This window comes from Rhincodon typus, chromosome 26, assembly GCF_021869965.1.
Source record: "Rhincodon typus isolate 14 chromosome 26, sRhiTyp1.1, whole genome shotgun sequence".
Classification (NCBI taxonomy): Eukaryota; Metazoa; Chordata; class Chondrichthyes; order Orectolobiformes; family Rhincodontidae; genus Rhincodon; species Rhincodon typus.
In genome coordinates this window covers 23,660,626-23,681,839 of record NC_063357.1, presented here as the reverse complement: position 1 = coordinate 23,681,839, position 21,214 = coordinate 23,660,626, and the positions used below count along the sequence as shown (strand labels likewise).

General features: G+C 44.4%; 1 protein-coding gene across 1 annotated transcript in view; it reads right to left on the bottom strand.

Moving 5' to 3' along the window:
• Positions 1-21,214, bottom strand: part of LOC109936781 (rab effector Noc2) — a 251,067-nt gene that overhangs the window by 219,247 nt on the left and 10,606 nt on the right. The gene's annotated exons all lie outside the window — the stretch shown is intronic.

Genomic DNA, 21,214 nt, shown 5'->3' with positions numbered 1-21,214 from the left:
AGAAGTGCTGAGTGGATGATCCATCTTGGCTTCCTCCGGTGGTCCCCAGAATTACAGATACCAGTCTTCAGCCAATTCGATTCACTCCACATGACAACAAGAAATGGTTGGAGACACTGTATACTGCAAAGGCTATGAGCCCTGACAATATTCCAGCAATAGTACTGAAAACTTGTGCTCCAGAACTTGCCGCTCCCCCAGTCAAGCTGTTCCAGCACAGTTACAACAGTGGTATCTACCTGACAATGTGGAAAATTGCCTAAGTATGTCCTGTTCATAAAAAGCAGGACAAATCCAACCCGGCCAATTACAGCCCCATCAGTCTACTCTCCATCATCAGTGAAATGATGGAAGGTGTCAACAACAGTGCTATCAAGCAGCACCCACTCAGCAATAACCTGCTCAGTGACGCCCAGTTTGGGTTCTGCCAGGCCCACTCAGCTCCCAGCCTCATTACAGCCTTGGTTCAAACATGGACGAAAGAGGTGAATTTCAGAGGTGAGGTAAGAGTAACAGCCCTTAATATTGAGGCCACATTTGACTGAGTGTGGCATCAAGGAGCAGTAGCAAAACTGGAATCAACAGGTATCAGGGTGCAAACTCTCCACTAGTTGGAGTCATACCTGGCATGTAAGATGGTGTTGTGGTTGTTGAAGGTCAGTCATCTCAGCTCCAGGACATCTCTGCAGCAGTTCCTCAAGGTAGTGTCCTTGGCCCAACCATCTTCAGCTGCTTCATCAATGACATTCCCTCCTTCATAAGATCAGGTGGGGATGTTCACTGATGATTGCACAATGTTCAGCACTATTCATGACTCCTCAGATACTGAAGCAGACCATGTTCGCTTGCAACATGATTTGGACAATATCCAGGCTTGGGCTGACAAGTGGCAAGTGACATTTGTGTCACACAAATACCAGGCTATGACCACCACCAATAAGAGAGCATCTAACCACCACCCCTTGACATTCAATGGTGTTACCATCACTGAATCCCTCACTATCAGCATCCTGGGAGTTATCATTGACCAGAGACTCAACTGGACTCACCACATAAACATAGTGGCTACAAGAGCAGGTCAGGAGCTAAGAATACTGTGGCAGGTAACTCACCTTCTGATTCCTCAAAGACTGTCCACCATCTACAAGGCACGAGTCAGGAGTGTGATGGAGTACTCCCCACTTGCCTGGATGAGTGCAGCCCCAACAACACTCAACAAGCTTGACACCATCCAGGACAAAGCAGCCTGTTTGATTGGCACTACGTCCACAAGCATCCACTCCCTCCACCACCGACGCTCAGTAGCAGCAATGTGTACTATCTACAAAATGCACTGCAGAAATTCACCAAAAATCCTCAGACAGTGCCTTCCAAACCCACAACCACTTCCATCTAGAATGACAAGGGCAGCAGATATATGGGAACACCACCACCTTCCAAGTTCTCCAATCAACTCACCGTACTGACTTGAAATATATCACCATTCCTTCACTGTCGCTGGTTCAAAATCCTGGAATTCCCTCCCTAATGTCATTGTGGATCAACCCACAGCAGGTAAACTGCAATGGTTCAAGAAGGCAGCTCACCGCCATCTTCTCAAGGGCAACTAGGGATAGGCAATAAATGCTGGCCAGCCAGCGATGCCCACATCCAATAAATGAATAAAAAAAAAACTCTTAACCTTGTCAACTCCTAGATAGCAGGGAATTGGTCTTACTTGAGAGTGACTTGTTATTTAATATTTCTAATGATATTCCCTAATTTGACAATTATTCATGAAGCAGGTCACCGATGTTAGTTAGCCGACTGAAGATGGTTCATTGTAAAGAAATGGGAAGAATATGTGAACTGCAAAATTATTTTGATGGATGAATTCAATCAACCTAATACAAATGGGGAAAATTCAAGTAGAATAGGAGATGGTAAACATAAGGCAGAAGTTATTTAGGCCCCACAATCAGATACTACCTAAATGTCTTGCTATCTTTATTGGAGTCATTTTGAAATGCTAAATCATGGGTGATAAATGGAAGTCATAATAAACTTTAAGGAAGTCAACCATGATCAACACAAGGTCATAGGAAAAAGTCAGACAGGAGAAGTGCGACTTGTCTACTTAGCTTGTCCATGTGGTTTTCATGCCTTGGATCTCACCTATTAGCAACATGTCCCACCCACTGAGACCATGCTTTCTGCTGGGAGAAGCAAGAGAAAATTCATGGACAACTCTGCAGAAAACATCTGCAAATGTCATTTCAAAATTGGATACAGTATTTTAAATGAGACCTCAGCAATGATGAAATGGCATTTTTCAATTTTTTTAAAATGTTGAATAGTTCTGTGGGATGCAGGCCAGCATCTCAATTGCTTTAAATGAAACTTCACTGAAAATATGTAAACTCTGATATCCAGACTTTTTTTTTCTTTTATCTTTGGCATCAGTTCTAATTCTTGTATGATACTTGCACTATGCAATTAGTCTTATTCTCACTCATGTATAATATTACAATTCTGGAAGTTAAAAGCCATTTTTGAAACATTGGCTAAGTATCTTAACATACCCAAATTTGTCTGCAGTACTTTGGTCTTTATCTGCCAACTTGTGCCTCATTCTTGCACCACTTACATCTAAATCCTAATAAAGATGGTGAACATTAGAGGGACTGATTGCTGGTATCCTGTCTCCAAATAGGTTCACAGTGATAAGACATTCTGCTGATACATGTTTAATTCTTAACCATAGAAGTTACCAACTTATTTCTCAAGATTCTACGTTATAGATTAACCAATTATGATCTAATTGAACACTCTCAAAGTCCAGGTCAGTTGTGTCTCATTCACCATCCTAGACTCAATTCTAATCAAGTTTACATTTCAAAAGTTGTATGGAATTCTCTGATAACTGGACTGTCTAATTGATCATAGCCTCTCATGGTCTTTTGGACATTTTGTCACTTTATACTATATATGAGTAAGATTTAAAAATAACATCTTAAAGTGTTCTGATTTCATCTTTGGTCCAATATTCTGAGTTTAGTTTTGGTAGACTGTTAGTGCAGCCTCCATTCACCACACCACCTCATCTGTCCTCTTCAATGTGAAAGAGCATTACAGAACCATGTCAAGGCCTACACAGGATGGAATCCTCCTTCCTTACAGATAATTAGTGTCAGGTAAGTTAGCTTGCAATGCAAGGTCTTTGAAAACATCAGTTTGCCACTGGTAAACATTCAGGCTGTTGAAAGAAAATTATATGTGCATCAGGATTTTCAATTTGTGATTAGATGCTTTTTGGGTTTTGGAAGATCAGTAATTACCTGGCTGGTTGAGCTACAGCAGAAACTTCCAATTGACAGTTTTTGTTTGAGTGAAATATATTAACGGTTTTATTTTTGTTTAACAATTTGATTTTGTCTGTTAAAATGAATCACATCTTGGTTCATAAACACACCCATATCCTGAGTAATATCATTATATTGCATAAAATGTCATGACTGGTCTGATGAGTTAATGGCATGGATTGACACATGGAAGTATGATATCGCTGCCATCACAGAAACATGGTTGAGGGAAGGGCTGGATTGGCAACTTAACATTCCAGGCTATTGGATGTTTAGGTGAGACAGGAGGATGTAAAAAGGGTGGTGTGAAGCATTATTGATTCAGGAGTCAATTACTGCGATAAGGAGAGATGATATCTTGGAAAGGTGCTCAAACGAGGCTTTGTAGGTAGAACTTAGGAATGTTAAGGGGGCAGCTACTTTACTCAGAGTGTGTTACAGGCTTCCAAAGAGTCAGTGACAAATAGAGGAGCTAATATGTTCACAGAGGTGTGTATGAGTAATATTCGGGTAATTATGCCAGGGGATTTCAATTTTCCCAAGGTAGACAAACAGGTGGCTGGAAGAACACAGCAGGCCAGGCCGCATCTGGAGGAAAGGAGAAGTCATTTTTTGGGTATTACCCTTCTTCATGACTTCCTTAGATTCCAGCATCTGCAATTTTTTTTGTCTCTAACCAAGTTTTACCACTGCAAAGTTTCATCAAAGGATGCCCATTTTGAAGAAGAGATAGTAAGTACTACAGATGCTGGAGTCAGAGATAACACAGTGTGGAGCTGGAGGAACACAGGAGGCCAGGCAGCATCAGAGGAGCAGGAAAGCTGACGTTTCGGGACCCGATCAGAAATGAAGAAGGTCCCGACCTGAAACCTCAGCTTTCCTACTCCTCTGATGCTGCCTGGCCTGCTGTGTCCCTCCAGCTCCACACTGTTATCCCACTTTGAAGAAGTTCTCTGCCTCCCTCAGATGTGAACTCAGTCAGTCTCTTTCTCAATGCCACACTGCTGTGACCTCTTCAGCCCTTCAGCTCTTCGACCACACCATGAATCAGATCCGCTTCTACAGCCATGTGAACTTCCTCAGCTCCTGTCTTCGCCACCATCTAATCTCTCAAGGCCTACAGGTACATTTTAAACTTTCAAAATTTGTACCTACCTTCAATGCCTCCAGAAACAATTCCCTCTCCGGATTCTCCGCTCAACCCTCTCTGCAATGCACTGGCATCTCCACTCCCTCTCCTCATCCGTCCCCCAGCTCAAGGCCTCCCTTTCCCAAACTTGCGGACCTCTATTCTTTTATATTCAATGCAGAATCCACACTAGAGTCCTGAAGAAGGGTAATACCCAAAATGTTGACTGCTCCTTTCCTCCAGATGCTGCCTAGCCTGCTGTGTTCTTCCAGCCACCTGTTTATCTACCTTGGATTCCGTATCTGCAGTTTTTTTTTGTCTCTATCCAACTTTCCCAACATGAATTGGGGTAGTCATTGTGTTAAGGGTTTGGGGAGGAGAATTTATTGAAATGTAACTAGGGGAGTTTTTTTTGTATCAATGTTTAGAAGGCCCAAGTAGGGATGGTGCAATGCTGGCTCTGGTTCTGGGGAAAGAAGCCGAACAAATGTTCAATGTGGCAGTGGGGAACATTTCAGCGATAGCAACCACAACATGGTATGGTTCAAATTTGTTCTGGACAAGGGAAAATTGGCCTGCAAAAGACAGCTTTGTATTGGGGGAAAGGCAGATTCCTTTCAAAATAAAGCAGATCTGACCACAGTAGACTGTGAACAGCTCCTTGTGGGTAAGTCTACAGCATAGCAGTGGGGGGAGTTCAGAAGGGAGCTGCGGAAAGTACAGGTCCAAGATGTGCCCTTTAGATGGAAATGTAGAACAATAAGTTCAGAGAACCCTGGATGTCTAGGAAAATTCCAGACTGGATCAGGAAGAAGAGTAGGGCTTATAACAAGTCCAAAGGGAGCAATTCAGCTGTGTCCCTACAGGAATACAGGAAATTCAGGAGGGGATTTAAGGAAGCAATTAGAAGACCAAAAAGGGGGCATGAAAAAGGGCCTGTGAACTGGATTAGGGTGAATCCTAAAACACTTTATAAGTACATTAAAGGGAAGAAGTTAATCAGGGAAAGAGTAGAGCCCATTAGGGACCAAGGGGGCAACCTGTGTATGAAGCCAAGGGATATTGGAAGGGTGTTGAATGAATTCTTCTCTTCACTCTGGAAAAGGAGAACAAAGGTATGGAACTCAAGAAAAGGGTCTGAGGAACTTGCATAGTTTGACATAGGAAATGAGGAGGAATTAGAGGCTCCATTAGGCTTAAAAACAGACTGCTGTGGGAAGCGAGGCAGGAAATTGCAAGGCTCTAACACAAATTTTTAATTCCACTCTGGCCACAGGGGATGTGCCAGAGGATTGGAGGATGACTAATGTTGTTCCATTTTTTAAGAAGGTTGGTAGAGATGAACCAGGAAATAACAGACTGGTGAGTCTTATGTCAGTGGTAGGGAAAATACTAGAGAAAATGTTGAAGGAGCAAATTAATACCCACTGGGAAAGGTACAAGTTAATTTGGGATAGTCAGCATGGCTTTGTCAGAGGGAGGTCATGCCTAACAAATTTGTTAGAATTTTTTCAAAAATGTGATCAAGTGTGTGGATGAGGGCAGTTCAGTTGATGCAGTTCATATGGATTTTAGCAAACTAAGGTCCCAGTCCTGATGAAGGGTCCTGACACGAAATGTCGATTCTCCTGCTCTTCTGGTGATGCCTGACCTGCTGTGTTCCTCCAGCTCCACACTGTATTGACTCTGACTCCAGCACCTGCAGTTCTTGCTATCTCCCAGGTGGGAGAGACTGATTGAGAAGGTTAAAACATAGAATTCAGGGAAATTTGGCGAGATGGATTAGAAACTGGCTTAGTATAGGACACAAAGGGTAGGAGTAGAAGGTTGTTTGAGTGACTGGATTTGGGTGTGCAGTGGTGTACCAGAAGGATCAGTACTGGGACCTTACCTAAATGATATAGATGAAAATGGGAGGGGGATGTTAAGCCAATTTGCAGATGACACAAGATTGCTGGAGCGGTTAATAGTGAAGAATATCGTTGTAGGTTACAGGAAGATATAGATGGGTTGGTCAGATTTTCAGACCAATGGCGGATGCTTTCTAACCCTGATTAGTGTGAGGTGATGCACTTTGGAAGAAGAAACAATCTGAGGGAGTATTTAATGAATGGCAGGACACTGCATAGCTTAGAAGGCCAGAGGGATCTTGGCATAATTATTCACAGATCCCTGAAGTTGGCAGAGCACGTGAATAGGATAGTTAAGAAGGCAAATGGGACACTTGCTTTCATCAGTCATGGCATAGGATATAAGAGCAAGGAGGTAATATTGGAGTTGTACAGAGCATTGGTCAGACCACAGCTGGAATACCGTGTGCAGTTCTGGTCACCTGACTACAGGAAGGATGTGATATCACTAGACGGGGTACAAAGGAAGTGCACCAAGATGTTGCTTGGGATGGAGAAATTGAGCTATAAGGAGACTAGGTACGTTTGGATTGTTTTCTTTAGAGCAGAGAAGACTGAGGGGTGACATGATTGTGGTGTATACAATTATGAGCGGTATGGACAGTGTGAATAGAGAGCAGCTGTTCCATTTATCACAAGAGGGCATAGATATAGTGATTGGTACGAGGCCAGCCAGGTGAACCTCATAGAATATGAGTTCTCTGATTTAACTTGGTCCAATATTAGAGTCCTGGCTGACAGGTATAAACAGGAGTGCCTGTGGTTATGTTAGAGCCTGTGTGTCATTGGAGAGGGAGCATGCAGTGTCCACCAATGCTCTTGATGCCTTTAGGGAGAAGCGAACACCACGGGTGTGGAGTGTTTTATTTCTCTCCCCAATTCTATTTTGATTTAATGCCCACCCTCCCCTTCACATTTTTTTTCATGTAATCATTGCCCCTGTTGGGCTTTGCTTGTTACTGGTTCCCTGGCCACTGTAATGTTTTTCTTGGTGGTGGAAATATTGAATAAAATTGTTTACACAAGTAGTGTTTTCACTGAGTCCCTGAATCTACACAACAAACAAAAACAAAAAAAAACTGGACTGCCTGCAGTTATGTTCGAGCTCCGTGTCATTGGTGTGCTCCCTCTCCAATGCTCTCAATGCCTTTAGGGAGAGGGCACAGCAGGGGGTGGGGTGCTTTATTCCCCCCTCCAATTCTATTTTGATTTAATCACTATCCTTTCCCTTCACTTTTTTTTTCATGTCAGCATTGCCATTATTGGCCTTTCCTTGTTGCTGGTTCCCTGGCCATGGGTGTTTTCCTGGTGGTGGAAATATTGAATAAAGTCTTTTGCACATGGTGTCTTCACTAAATCCCTGCACACACACACACACACACACACGAGGGCAAAGAAGAAAACAAAATAATATAAACAGGGGCATTAGGAGAAAAAAGAAGAAGTATGAACAGGAGTGTCCGTTATTATGTTCAAGCCCAGGTGTCCTTGGAGAGGGAGCACGCAGTTTTCATCAATGCTCTTGATTCCTTTAGGGAGAGGTGGGTACTTTGGGGGTTGGAGTCTTTATTTCCCCCTCCAACTTGATTTTGATTTAATCCCTTCTCTCCCCTTTCACTTACTTCACATAGCATTACCCATATCAGGCTTTAGTCGTATCTGGTTCACTGGCCACATGGCTGGTTTCCTGATGGTGGAAATGTTGAATTAAGTTTTTTGCACAGGGTGCCTTCACTGAGTCACTGCACATGTACAACAGAATCAAATGAATCAAGCACACACCACAGGTTGTGTGGGAAAAATTAAGCACTACTGCTCTGCAGCGATAGTGTAGGAGGAAGAAGAAGAAAAATGAAAAAGAAAACATTAACGGGAAAAAAGAAAAAATTATAAACAGGAGTGCCGGGGTTCTGTTCACTCCAGGAGCCAACTCTGAGCCAGCTAGATTAGTGTCATGTACTATGCACATATAAATTAAGGGTGACTTGGTGATGGGATACCGGCCTTTGTGTAGCTATTTCAGTGGCGACGAGAGAAGAACATGCCCCTGAAGAAATTTGCTCGCAATAATCGGTCTTAAGTTGGGATAAGCATTTCTGGCATCATGCCACTATTTGGGAAGCTTGACTCATTTGATTCTGTTGTGGAAGACTGGGTCAGGATGTGGAAAGAATGCATTATTTTTTCAGGCAAATGACAGATGAAAAGCAACGAATAATTCTCCGACAGCTTGTGGACTCTCAGCTTTGTCGGTTATTAGGAGCCTGATGTTACCTGAGGCACCAGATACAAAAAAACTTTTAAAGAGTTGATGGATTTGGCTAAGGTATATTATGACCCCATGCCTCCTCTAATCCTGAAGCGCTATCAGTTTTACTTGGTTATTTGAGAACCAGGATAATCTGTACTGGGATTTTTGATGTGGTTAAGACAGCTGGCAGAGGCACGTGATTTTGTTTTAATCCTAAATTAGATGCTGAGAGACCATTTGGTATGTGAGATTAATGATGTACCCACACAAAAGCACTTACTAGCTGCAGCACAACTGGACTTCAACAGGCACTACAACTGGCTTTGTCATTAGAAAATATGGTAAGTGGAGCTTATCAGTTACAGGGAATTCCGAAAGAAGTGGACACCCTTATAAGGCAGACTGAACTTGGGGAACACCACTTGAATGAAGGCAATTGCATAGCCTCACTCAAGGCATATCCTGAACAGAGGGACTCTAGGTCAGCCTACCGCAAAGCCCCAGAACAAAGCCAAGCCTTGGCCAAATGGTTAAATTTTCCTGAGGATCCAAGTCGGTGACCCATTTATAGTTGCTGCTGGTATGCAGACTTGAGACAGCAACAGAGTCCCTGGATTGATTAAAAGAACTCAGGCCAGTATCCAGGAGACGGCACATCCTGGAAAGTCTATCTACAGCTGGTTTGGAACTGTGAAATTGCTTAGCAACATCAAAATCAGAACCAATCAAAATAACCATCTGGTTATATGGTCACTCGGTTCCAATGGAGGTTGATAGCAGCGCGGCTGTATCAGTAATTACACAACCAGTCTTTGCCAAAATTCACTCTGGACTCCAACCCTTGAGTTTGATTAAGACCTTGACTAGGCTGAGAACCTATATCAAGTAACCTCTATAAATTAAGGGTACAACTTTGGTTCCAGTCTCTTATAAGAAGCAGCTGGTTCAGTTACCACTGATTGTAGTAAAAAGGTCCGGGCTGAACCTTGATGGGGCGATATTGATGAAAAAAGGTTCAACTTGATTGATTCAATATTTTTCGATTAGAAAATGGCTGCCTGAGTGAAGTCTTAATTAAATACCAAGAAGCTTTTCAGGAATGTCTAGGGGCTATCAAAGGAGCCAAGGCAACCTTACCTGTTGACCAGGAAGCAATTCCACGATTCTGCAAGGCCTGCCAAATGCCATTTGCCTTACATGTAGAAGTACAGAACATAATCAGGAGGCTGGAAAGCGAAGAAATCATCAAATCAGTCCAGTTTGTGGAATGAGCAGCACTGGTTGTACCAATTGTGAAGTCCGATGGGTCGGTTCACCTTTGTTGGGGTTTCAAACAAAATGTAAACCGCTTTTTGTGGCTGGATAAACATCCAGTTTATCCAGAGAGTAGAGAGTACTTATATGCAAAACTGGCAGGGTGGCTGTCCTTCACAAAGCTGGACATGAACCATGTAGACCTGCAATTGTGGTTAAATGGGACTTCCCAGAATTATGCTACAATTAATAACCATGGGTGGGGAGCAGGGATTGAGAGAGTGCTCACAGCCTGAAAGGATGGTGAAGGCAGAAACTCTCATAATTTTAAAAGAAAATGCTTAGAGTTACAACATTTAAAAGACATTTGGATATATACATGAATAGGAAAGGTTTAGAAGAATATGGGCCAAGTGCCGGCAAATGGGGACTGATTTAGTTTGGGAAACTTGGTCAGCATGGACGAGTTGGACCAAAGAGTCTGTTTCCATGCTGTATGATTCTATATATATATTTGAATTTCCATTACCTACAAGGCAATGGATCAAGAGCTAAAATGTGGAATTTAGTTGAAGAATTTGGCTGACACAGACATGTTGGGTTGAACAGCTTTCCTCTGTTTTGTAAACTTGCCAAGTCTTCCGACAGTGGCTTTCAAATCTATTACTTCTAGCACCTAGGACAATGACAACAGACACATGGGAACTACTACTGTTTGCAAGTTCCTGTTGCCATCCTGCCTTGGAAGATATTCGTCAGTACAGAATAAAAAGGCATGAAACTCTTTCCATTAACCCCTTTGTGGGTGGATGTAGACCACATGGACAACAACAAGTCAAGAAGGCAACTCACCACCACCGCCATCTCAAGGGCAACAAATGTTGGCCTTCCAAGCGCGGCTCGCATTCCTAATAACGAATATGTATGAAACAAAAAAAAAATCAGATTCAATAGCCAAGTGAGATTTTCTTGAATATTTGGCCTTAGACGTTTTGTTCCTGTGGATAGTTTTGACGATGTACTTCTGACTGTCAGAGATAGTAGGAACTGCAGATGCTGGAGAATCTGAGATAACAAGATGTAGAGCTGGATGAACACAGCAGGCCAAGCAGCATCAGAGAAGCAGGAAGGCTGATGTTTCGGGCCTAGACCCTTCAGAAATGGGGGAGGGGAAGGGGGTTCTGAAATAAATAGGGAGAGAGGGGGAGGCGGATAGAAGATGGACAGGAGGAGGAGATAGGTGGAGAGGAGACAGACAGGTCAAAGAGGCAGGGATGGAGCCAGTAAAGGTGAGTGTAGGTGGGGAGGTAGGGAGGAGATAGGTCAGTCCAGGGACAGGTCAAGGGGGCGGGATGAGGTGAGTAGGTAGGAAATGGGGGTGGGGCTTGAGGTGGGAGGAGGGGATAGGTGGGAGGAAGGATAGGTTAGGGAGGCAGGGACGAGCTGGGCTGGTTTTGGGATGCGATATGGGGAGGGGAAATTTTGAAGCTTGTGAAATCCACATTGATACCATTGCGCTGCAGGGTTCCCAAGCGGAATAGGAGTTGCTGTTCCTGCAACCTTCGGGTAGCATAATTGTAGCACTGCAGGAGGCCCAGGATGGACATGTCGCCTGAGGAATGGGAGGGGGAGTTGAAAAGGTTCGCGACTGGGAGGTGCAGTTGTTTAGTGCGAACCAAGCGTAGGTGTTCTGCAAAGCGGTCCCCAAGCCTCTGCTTGGTTTCCCAGGTGTAGAGGAGGCCACAACAGGAACAGCGGATGCAGTATACCACATTAGCAGATGTGCAGGTGAACTTCTGCTTGATGTGGAAAGTCTTCTTGGGGCCTGGGATGGGGGTGAGGTGTAGGGGCAGGTGTAGCACTTCCTGCGGTTGCAGGGAAAAGTGCCGGGTGTGGTGGGGCTGGAGGGGAGTGTGGAGTGGACAAGGGAGTCACGGAGAGATTGGTCCCTCTGGAAAGCAGATAAGGGTGGGGAGGGAAAAATGTCTTTGGTGGTGGGGTCGGATTGCAGATGGCAGAAGTGTCGGAGGATGATACGTCGGATCCAGAGGTTGGTGGAGTGGACTTGAGGATGAGGGGGATTCTGTTTGATTGTTATTGCGAGGAGGATGTGTGAGGGATGAGTTGCGGGAAATGTGGGAGACACGGTCGAGGGCATTCTCGACCACTGAGGCGGGGGGGGGGGGGGGCTTGAAAAACGAGGACATCTGAGATGTACGGGAGTGGAATGCCCCATCTTGGGATCAGATCCGGCGGAGGCGAAGGAATTGGGAGTAGAGGATGGCATTTTTGCAGGAAGGTGGGTGGGAGGAGGTGTATTCTAGGTAGCTGTGGGAGTCGGTGGGCTTGAAATGGATATCGGTTTCTAGGTGGGTGCCAGAGATGGAGACAGAGAGGTCCAGGAAGGAGGGAGAGGTATTAGAGATGGTCCAGGTGAGCTTAAGGTTGGGGTGGAAGGTGTTGGTGAAGTGGATGAACTGTTCAAGCTCCTCGTGGGAGCGTGAGGGGGTGCCGATACAGTCATCAATGTAACGGAGGAAGGTGTGGTTTAGGGCCAGTGTAGGTTCGGAAGAGGGATTGTTCCACGTAACCTGCAAAGAGGCAGGCATAGCTTGGGCCCATGTGGGTACCCATGGCCACCCGCTTTGTCTGTAGGAAGTGGGAGGAATTGAAAGAGAAGTTGTTAAGGGTGAGGACGAGTTCGGCTAAGTGGATGAGGGTGTCAGTGGAGGGGGACTGGTCGGGCCTGTGGGACAGGAAGAAGCGGAGGGCCTTTAGGCCATCTGTATGGGGAATGCAGGTGTATAGGGACTGGACGTCCATGGTAAAGATGAGGTATTGGGGACTGGGGAAATCGGAAGTTCTGGAGGAGTTGGAGGGCGTGGGTGGTGTCATGGACGTAGATAGGGAGTTCCTGGACCAAGGGGGAGAAAATGGAGTTGTGATAGGTAGAGATAAGTTCGGTGGGGCAGGAGCAGGCGGAGACAATGGGTCGACCAGGGCAGTCAGGTTTGTGGATTTTGGGAAGGAGATAGAAGCAGGTGGTGTGGGGCTGGGGAATCATGAGGTTGGAGGCTGTGGGTGGGAGGTCACCTGAGGTGATGAGGTTGTGGATGGTTTGGGAGATGATGGTTTGGTGGTCGGGGGGGTTCATGGTCAAGGGGACGGTAGGAAGTGGTGTCGGAGAGTTGGCGTCTGGCCTCGGTGATGTAGAGGTCAGTGCACCATACTACAACTGCACCTCCCTTGTCCGCGGGTTTTATGGTGAGGTTGGGGTTGGAGCGGAGGGCTGCACGTTCCGCGGGGGAGAAGTTGGAGTGGGTGACAGGGGTGGAGAGATTGAGGCGATTGATGTCGCGATGGCAGTTGGAGATGAAGAGGTCAAGGGAGGGTAGAAGGCCTTGGGGTGGTGTCCAGGAGGAGGGTATGTGTTGGAGGCGGGAGAAGGGGTCAGTAGAGGGAGGGTTAGGCTCACGGTTGAAGAAGTAAGCACGGAGGCGGCGGAAAAATGGCTCGATATCCAAACGTGACCGGTATTCATTGATGTGTGGGTGGAGGGGGACAAAGGTGAGCCCTTTACTGAGGACTGACCTGGGGGGATGGTGAAGACTCGGCAGGGCTGGGTGCTGCTGTCTCCTCTGGAGCTGCTGGCTGTGGAGGCGGTGGGCGGAGCGACGTCAGCATCGGTGGTGGTGGGCAGAGTTGCGTCGGCGGTGGTGGGCAGAGTTGCGTCGGCGGTGGTCGGAGTTGCATCGGCATCGGTGGTGGGCAGAGTTGCGTCGGCGGTGGGTGAAGCAGGGTAGGTGGCGGCAGCAGCGGTGACGGAAGGTGCGTCCTCAGTGTCTATAGTGTTGGCCTCGGAAATGGAGGCGGTGGCATCAGTGGCGGTGTCGATGGTGTTCGCTGTCCCAGAAGTGGTGTCCCCGGCGGCGGAGGATGTGACGTCATCCGTGGGTGCTCCGACAGTGCCACATGGCCAATGGCGGCGGGCACATTGTGGGGAAAGTCCTGGGTAGGGTTGGGGATTTGGGAGGTGGAGGAAGCCCATTTTGGGTGGTAGGCACCAGTAAGTTTACTGTACTTACGGTTTTTTGTGTCCAATAAAGTAGAGTAGAATTGTGAGTTCAGGTTGTGGATCCTACGAAGAATAAAAAACAGGAGAGGTCCTTTGCAGGTCTGGGAGAGGGAGGCTCTGAGCTGGGGTAGGCTTGATTGTAGTGCCCGGAGATGCCGGCGCATTGCTGCGAGTGTGTTTCAGGAGTCGCAGGGACAAACGCTTCTGAAGGATCTCAATGTTCTGAATGTAGACATTGTCACGGTTGGGGCCAAATTGGGAAGGCGTGAATGTGGACTGTAGTCCATTGGAGATGATCTGGTTCCGTAGGCAGGTACTAAGAAAGGTGATGTGGCTGTAGTACCTGGTTTGCTTCAGGACGTGGTCGAGCAGTTTCAAAGCCGAAGAGATTAGGAGACAGTTGCAGTGGGAGAGAGATCCACTGAGGTTTTTCCGAAGGGAGGAGGGTAACTTCTTCAGGGTAGGCATCCTTAGAAGAGGCTTCGCAGTGGGATTAAAATTGTTTCAGAGATAGTAGGAACTGCAGATGCTGGAGAATCTGAGATAACAAGGTGTGTCCTCAGGTGGGTCTCGAGCACCTGCGGTGCGAAGATGGATTGAAGGGGCGGAGCTCCGTGACAAACCTGTCACTGGGTGGCGCGCGAGGCACACCGATAACCGCCACCAACAAACAAACTGCAAAGGTCTTGGTCCATCAAGGTGGGGGGGAAGCAAGGGGCATCTTAATACAGAACTGGTACCTGTAAATGTCTTTACACTGCAGCTGCATAATGCTATTCCAACTTTTTATTTTGTAATTCGAATCCCTTTCATCGCTTAAACACTTCGTTCCCAAATGACAGCTTTATTTTTCAAGTAACCATTTTATTCGGTGCAATATAAAAAGTACGGCGTCTAAATCGCTTACTATTTATTGGCCTCCCATCTGCGCCTTTTATTTTGAACATATGAAAAAAAATGTTTAATAGGATCATGGAGAGAGCAGTGCACACTCTTTAAAAGGAGGATGAAAAGTTTGGCAGTGGCCAGAGAGGCGTCTCGAGCTCTCAGAGGTGGGAGAACAGGTCGGTGAAGGTGGAGCTTCATAGCCAACCTCCTCATTTTATTCCCCCCACCCAACCCCAACAACAAAAAAATAAAAGACTGAGCTCGACACTATTTATTCGGCGGGCTGTCGGTAGCTGTTGTGGTCACCGGGAAGCGGCTGGCCCGGTGGTGGGGAAAGGAGACGTGTCACCGCGGGCTGACGGTGCAGCCTATTCCCCAGCGGCGGTAAGTACCTCATGTGCATCCATGTTACTCGGTATTTTATTTATGTTTTCTCCCCTCTGTGCAAGGCTGAAACCGCTCCCCTCCACCCCTTCACTTCCCCTCCCCGAACGCCTCAGGAAGAAGTTCCTGCCGTCGCTGAGCTCTCACTTTTTAACCCCCTAGTCTCCCTGAGCTGAGGCCTGGTTGGTGGAGTTTGCAGTTTTGTTCTCTTTTGTTGCACCATTCACCCTCTTTCCAAGAGAGTTAAATCCGGAAAGAGGTTTCCGGGTGGAGGTTCCTGCTTCCTCCCTGGGAATTTATCTCTTGCATAAACTTCTTTCCAGTCCCACATCCTGCTCTGAACGGAGCTGACATCTTTTCAATGTCAATGTAACCTAGTGAGTACATTGTGTACCTGGCTTGCAGGGAACACCCTGAAACATTTATTTCCACCCTGGCTGCTGCCCCCTTCAATTCAGACTTCACTCCTTTTGTGTTTGTTTGGAAATTTCCAAGTTCAACATTTGCATTCCCCGACCGATTTACTTGGATTAAATATCACTTTTTACTGCTCGTTCTCACAGCATCTGTAGAAATCTGTTTTATTTGTTCTCCGTACTATTTCTCCCAAACTGGTCAAATGATATTAATACAGAATTAGCATAAAGCAAAACAAAAACCACGAGACGACGTTTCCGAATTTAGAATTTTCTTCGGCATTTAACAAATGTCAGCAAAACTACTAGGAAATTTTAGCAGTGACTTGTGCTGTAAAAAGTGATCCAGACTGTCAATCCATTTCAATATGTAAAACTGAAAAACTTCAAAACATATACCCTGTTTCGAAGTTAAAACAATTGCATTATTCGCTAAAGGCGCCAGTTGAAACCAAGATTCATGGTTAGAATTGTGTTGGTTCTAGTGAAGTCACAGTTATGGACGTTATTTGTTCCCAGTTCAGTAATTCAACCAGCTGTAACAAAGCTTCCTCAGTCATCATGAATTAGCCCAACAACTGTGTTAGTGTAATACAAAAACCTCATTATTTAGAAAATTTAAGTTCATCCAAAACTCTAATGTTCATGCCCCAGTCCCATGTAAACCATTCTGAAGAAGGGTTACTGGTCCTGAAATACTAACTCTGCTTTGTCTCCACAGATACCACCAAACACTGCTGGTTTTTCCAGCAATTTCTGGTTTTGTTCCACACCAACCCTGTTATAATTTTGGGAGGCTTCTGCTCCATTGTTGTCACTGTAATAGTTTTCCTTTAGGTACACACCTTTAAAGGAGATGATCTTAATGAAAGTTGTATCTTTTGAGACTTTTTCAGTAACCCTGTTGACTTTGGCTGTCTCAAAAATAAACTGTACAAGTGAATTGGCATTAACATTACAGCAAAGTTGTTTAGGTGGCTTCAAACCTTGTTAGTAAGCAGAATCTGATGCCTCCTGCTATCAAGAATTTCTAACTTGTATTCCTATCTCTGTATAAACAGGTCTACAATTGAGATTCGTAATGAATATATAGAATTTACAGTAAAGCTGGCCAAAAAGCCAAATATATCAATGCAGGTCCACATGAACCACCTTTCAATTCTCCTCAAATGACCAGCTATCATTTAATCCTTTTATTTATTTAGTTTCTCCTTAAATACATGCATGGTACTCAATTACTGTTTATGGTACCAAATTCCCCAATCTAACCACTCTCCCAAGTGAGTGCATTCCTTGTGAATTCCCTATTGGATTCATGAGTGAATTGCCATCACTTTCAGAAGTGAATGGTGAGAATTGTATGAACCTGGTATAATAGCCTAGAAAAGTGTGCCTGAACCTTTTCTTATTCCTCTATTCCACAATTCCTTTTAAAAGAGTTTAATCTATGAAATATGTATTGCTGTAAAAATACAGTTGGTGCAATATTTTTCTCAACTGTATGCTCTGTTAACAAAATGTCAGTGCACTATCACTCCTATTGTTCTGATATCTGGAATGTTACATATACATAACATTTATTGTAAGTTTGTATTTTGAATTGAGCAAGTAATGTATGAATTTTCTTTGTGTCTGAAGTTAATAGCTAACTGTTAAGTATTTCTATAGTCATGGTGATTTCTTTTAAACCAGTTTGGGGGCTACTTTGGCAGCCTGATGTGTTCTTGTTTGGTTTAGGATTTAATGACCTAGCAAGATAGACTATTACACCTCAAGGTTTCTGTTAGAAATTTCTAGACTTAGTATGCTTTAAGCTTAAAGGAAACACCCGTTAGTTTCTTTTTGGTCTCAATTTTACTTTGAGTGGAACAGTTCTGTGAAGTCCTTTCATGGAGATGCACGTTTTGAGCAGTGGAGAAATTAGTAAAACTCAATGACCTTGGGGAGTAAGGAGTTCATGATAGTCCCAAACTGAGATGTTGGGATAAAACCCTGAAGAGATCTTGAAGATGAGTTTATTTAACCTCTGTATGATACCTTTTATTCTGAGCCTGTCAGATGTTCCAGTCAAGGAGTTAAAATCACAGTTACCCTAAGCCTAATGGAGGTGTTAGAGAAAAGGACTCTACTATGAATACAAGTGTTGTTGCTGGGCACTGACAAGTGGTGTTTTGTTTTAAATCTTGTAAAGGCTTATTTTGGAGTTAGTGGGATTTTACTTTTACTGTGACTTAAAACTCTTTGGATATGTGTATAAATAAGTGGATTGGGATATTCTATTTTATCTTCATTTCTTTTGCTTAATAAACATCTGTTTTATTGTTGAAACAAAATCTGCAACCATGCCTGTTGCTGAAATACAACCATTCAATCTCTTTAAAACCAAAACAAAAAACACAACCTATTAGCCGAATTTTGTCCTGAGATCTGACTTGTCAAGTAACAAGATCAGCTGGGATCATAATGGATAAATCTAGATGATAACTTAATCATCCCTTTCTTTTCAAATTGTAAAGAATCCAAATGCAATGGGCAGAATCTTATTGGGAGGCTGAGCAATGTTGGCTAAGGCAAGATGTAGGGCAGAATCAGATGAGAAGTCTAGTGAAGCCCATCTCCATTCGGGAGCAACTTGTGCCATAACGCCATCCTCGGTGCTTTTTAGAAGTGGTACAGTGAGAAGTTGCAGTTTACAGTCAGATGTACAGCATGGAAACAGACCGTTTGGTCCAATTTATCCATGCTGACCAGATATCCAAAATCAATCTAGTCCCATTTGCCCCACTAGCAGGAAGACCAGAACTGAACACAGTATTCCAAAAGTGATCTAATCAATGTCCTGTACAGTCGCAACATGACCACCTAACTCCTATACTCAATGCACTGTCCAATAAAGGCAAGCATACCAAACGCCTTCTTCACTATCCTGTGGACCTGTGAACCTGCACTCCATGGTCTTTGGTCAGCAACACTCCTTGGGACCTTAATGTTAAGCACATAAGTCCTGCCCTGCTTTGCCTTTCAAAAATGCAGCATCTCACATTTATCTAAATTAAACTCCATCTGCCACTCCTCAGCTCATTGGCCCTTCTTCACTGTCCACTACACCTCCAATTTTAGTGTCATCAGCAAACTTAGTAACCATACCACTTATGTTCGCTTATATAAATGATTTGGATGTGACAAAAGCAGTGGACCCAGCACCGATTCTTGTGACACACTGCTAGTCACAGGCCTCCAGTCTGCAAAACAACCCTCCACCATCACCCTCTGTCTTCTACCTTTGTGCCAGATCTGTAACAGAATAGCATAAGGGCAGTTATTGTTACCAGCCCAAGTCACCTTACTAAAATTCAGCATTCTGTCTTCTCAAAAAAGCTAGGCATAGAGTGTAAAGAAAGCAGACATTGATGGAGAAACTCAGCAGGTGTGGCAACATCTGTGGGAAGAAAGCAGAGTTAACGTTTCAAGTCCAGTGACACTTCATCAGAACTGAAAGCAACTCGGAGAAACTGGTAGGAGAGGTGAGCGCATGGGTAGAGATGGATCAGAGAGAGAGAGAGCGAGCACGAGTGAGATATGAAGGGAGTAGGGTTTATGGATAGCAGGCCAGAAAAGAAGAAAAGCTGAATAAGTGATAATGAGGCATGAGGGTAGCAGAGAATGGTGTAGGCTGTGCTGAAAGCAAACCACATGATTAGGAAGCATTTAGAGGGATATGGACCAAATGCTTGCAAATGGGACTAGGTCAGATTGATTTTTAAAAAAAAAAATCCCATTCACAGAAAAGGGTGAGACTTTTAGGCAACATTTATTGCCCATGCCAAATTGCTTGGAGGCAGTGGAGAGTCAACCACATTGCTGCCTGTCTGGTGTCACACATAGGCCAGATCAGGGAAGGATGGCAGTTTCCTTCCCTAAATGACATTATTGAACCAGATGGGTTTTTCCTGACCATCAGCAGATTCATGGTTATCACTAGATTCTTGTATTCCATTTTTTTTCCCCATTGAATTCAAATTCCACTATTTGCCATGCGGGATTTGAACCCAGAATGTTATTTGATCTCTGGATTAACAGTCCAGTGATAATACCACTAGGCCATTGCCTCCCCACATATCTGGTTGGCTCCAATGAGTTGAGCCAAAGGGTTTGTTTCTATGCTGAATGACTGTCATGTGATACTAGTGGGTGAAAGTGGGTAGTCTGTGCTAAAAGCGTGTAATATCAGAACTGGGTGTGAGGGTGGGTAAAAACCATGGAAGGATGGAATCAGGTTCTAAAGTTATTGAACTTGATGTTGATTCTTAGAGGCTGCAGGATCCACAAGGAGAAAACGAGATGCTGTTAATTGAACTTACACAGTCTTGCTGGACCATTGCAGCAGGGCTGGGACGGAACTATTGTGGGAACACTGGTGTATTGAAGTGGCAAGCAACTGGAAGCTTGGGGTTTTTTGTTTGTAGAGAGAATGTGGGTGTTCTGCAAAGCAGTCACCTAGTCTGCACTTTGTCACTCCAATGTAGACAAGACCACATTGTGAACAGTGAATACAGTAGACTAGAGTGAATGAAATGCAGGCAGATCACTGCTTCACCTGAGGGGTATGTCTGGAGTGTTGGATATTTGAGGAGGTGAAAGGGCAGGTGTTACACCTTCTGCAATTGCAGTGGAAGATGCTGTGGGGAGGAGTTAAGAATGGAAAAGGAGTGGACCAGGGTGTCCTGGAGGGAACAGCTCCTGCGGAATGTTGAAAAGGGAGGGGAATATGTTTCTCATTGCAGCATCCCATTAGAGTTGATGGAAATGGCAGCTAATGATCCTTTTGGATGTGGATACTGTGGGATGGTAAGTGAGGACTAGGGGGATCCTATCGCTCTTGCAGGTGGTGTTATGGACCAGACCAAACACCTTCAGAACATATTAAGATGATAGGTTAGATCCTAACTTTTTCTTATTTTAAAGGCATTGGTTTCTGGATGCATTTCGATGGTTGAATTATGAGACTTGAAATAAAACACACTTTATTCACTATAATTAAAATACAGACAAAATAAAAAGAAAAGAATTTGCTTAACTGTAGCTCTGTCAAAATGAATAACTAAATAATATATTTATTAACTAATTAATTATTCCAATATTGTAATGTCCCATGAACACACCCTTGGCAAAGGCAAATTGAGTAAAACAGATTGTCTCATATGCAATTCTTGCAGCAGGAAGATAACGCCAGCTTTTAGGTCTAACAGAGAGAGGAATAAGAGCTTCTACATCCATCTTCAAGACCCCAGCAACCACTGAAAACTAAAACTAAAAATTCTGGGTCTGTGGGAGCGTACAGGATACTTCTATTGTTTCAACTTTTTGAAAAAAATCCTGAACAATTCAGTTTAATACCTGTCGCTTTGCTAGTTATAAAGCTTGCAAGAACACTGGTCCCAGCATGGTTTAGGTGGAGACCATCACAATAGTAGACATCTCCCTTTTCTCAGAGGGAGTAGGAACTGCCGATGCTGGAGAATCTGAGATAACAAGGTATAGAGCTAGATGAACACAGCAGGCCAAG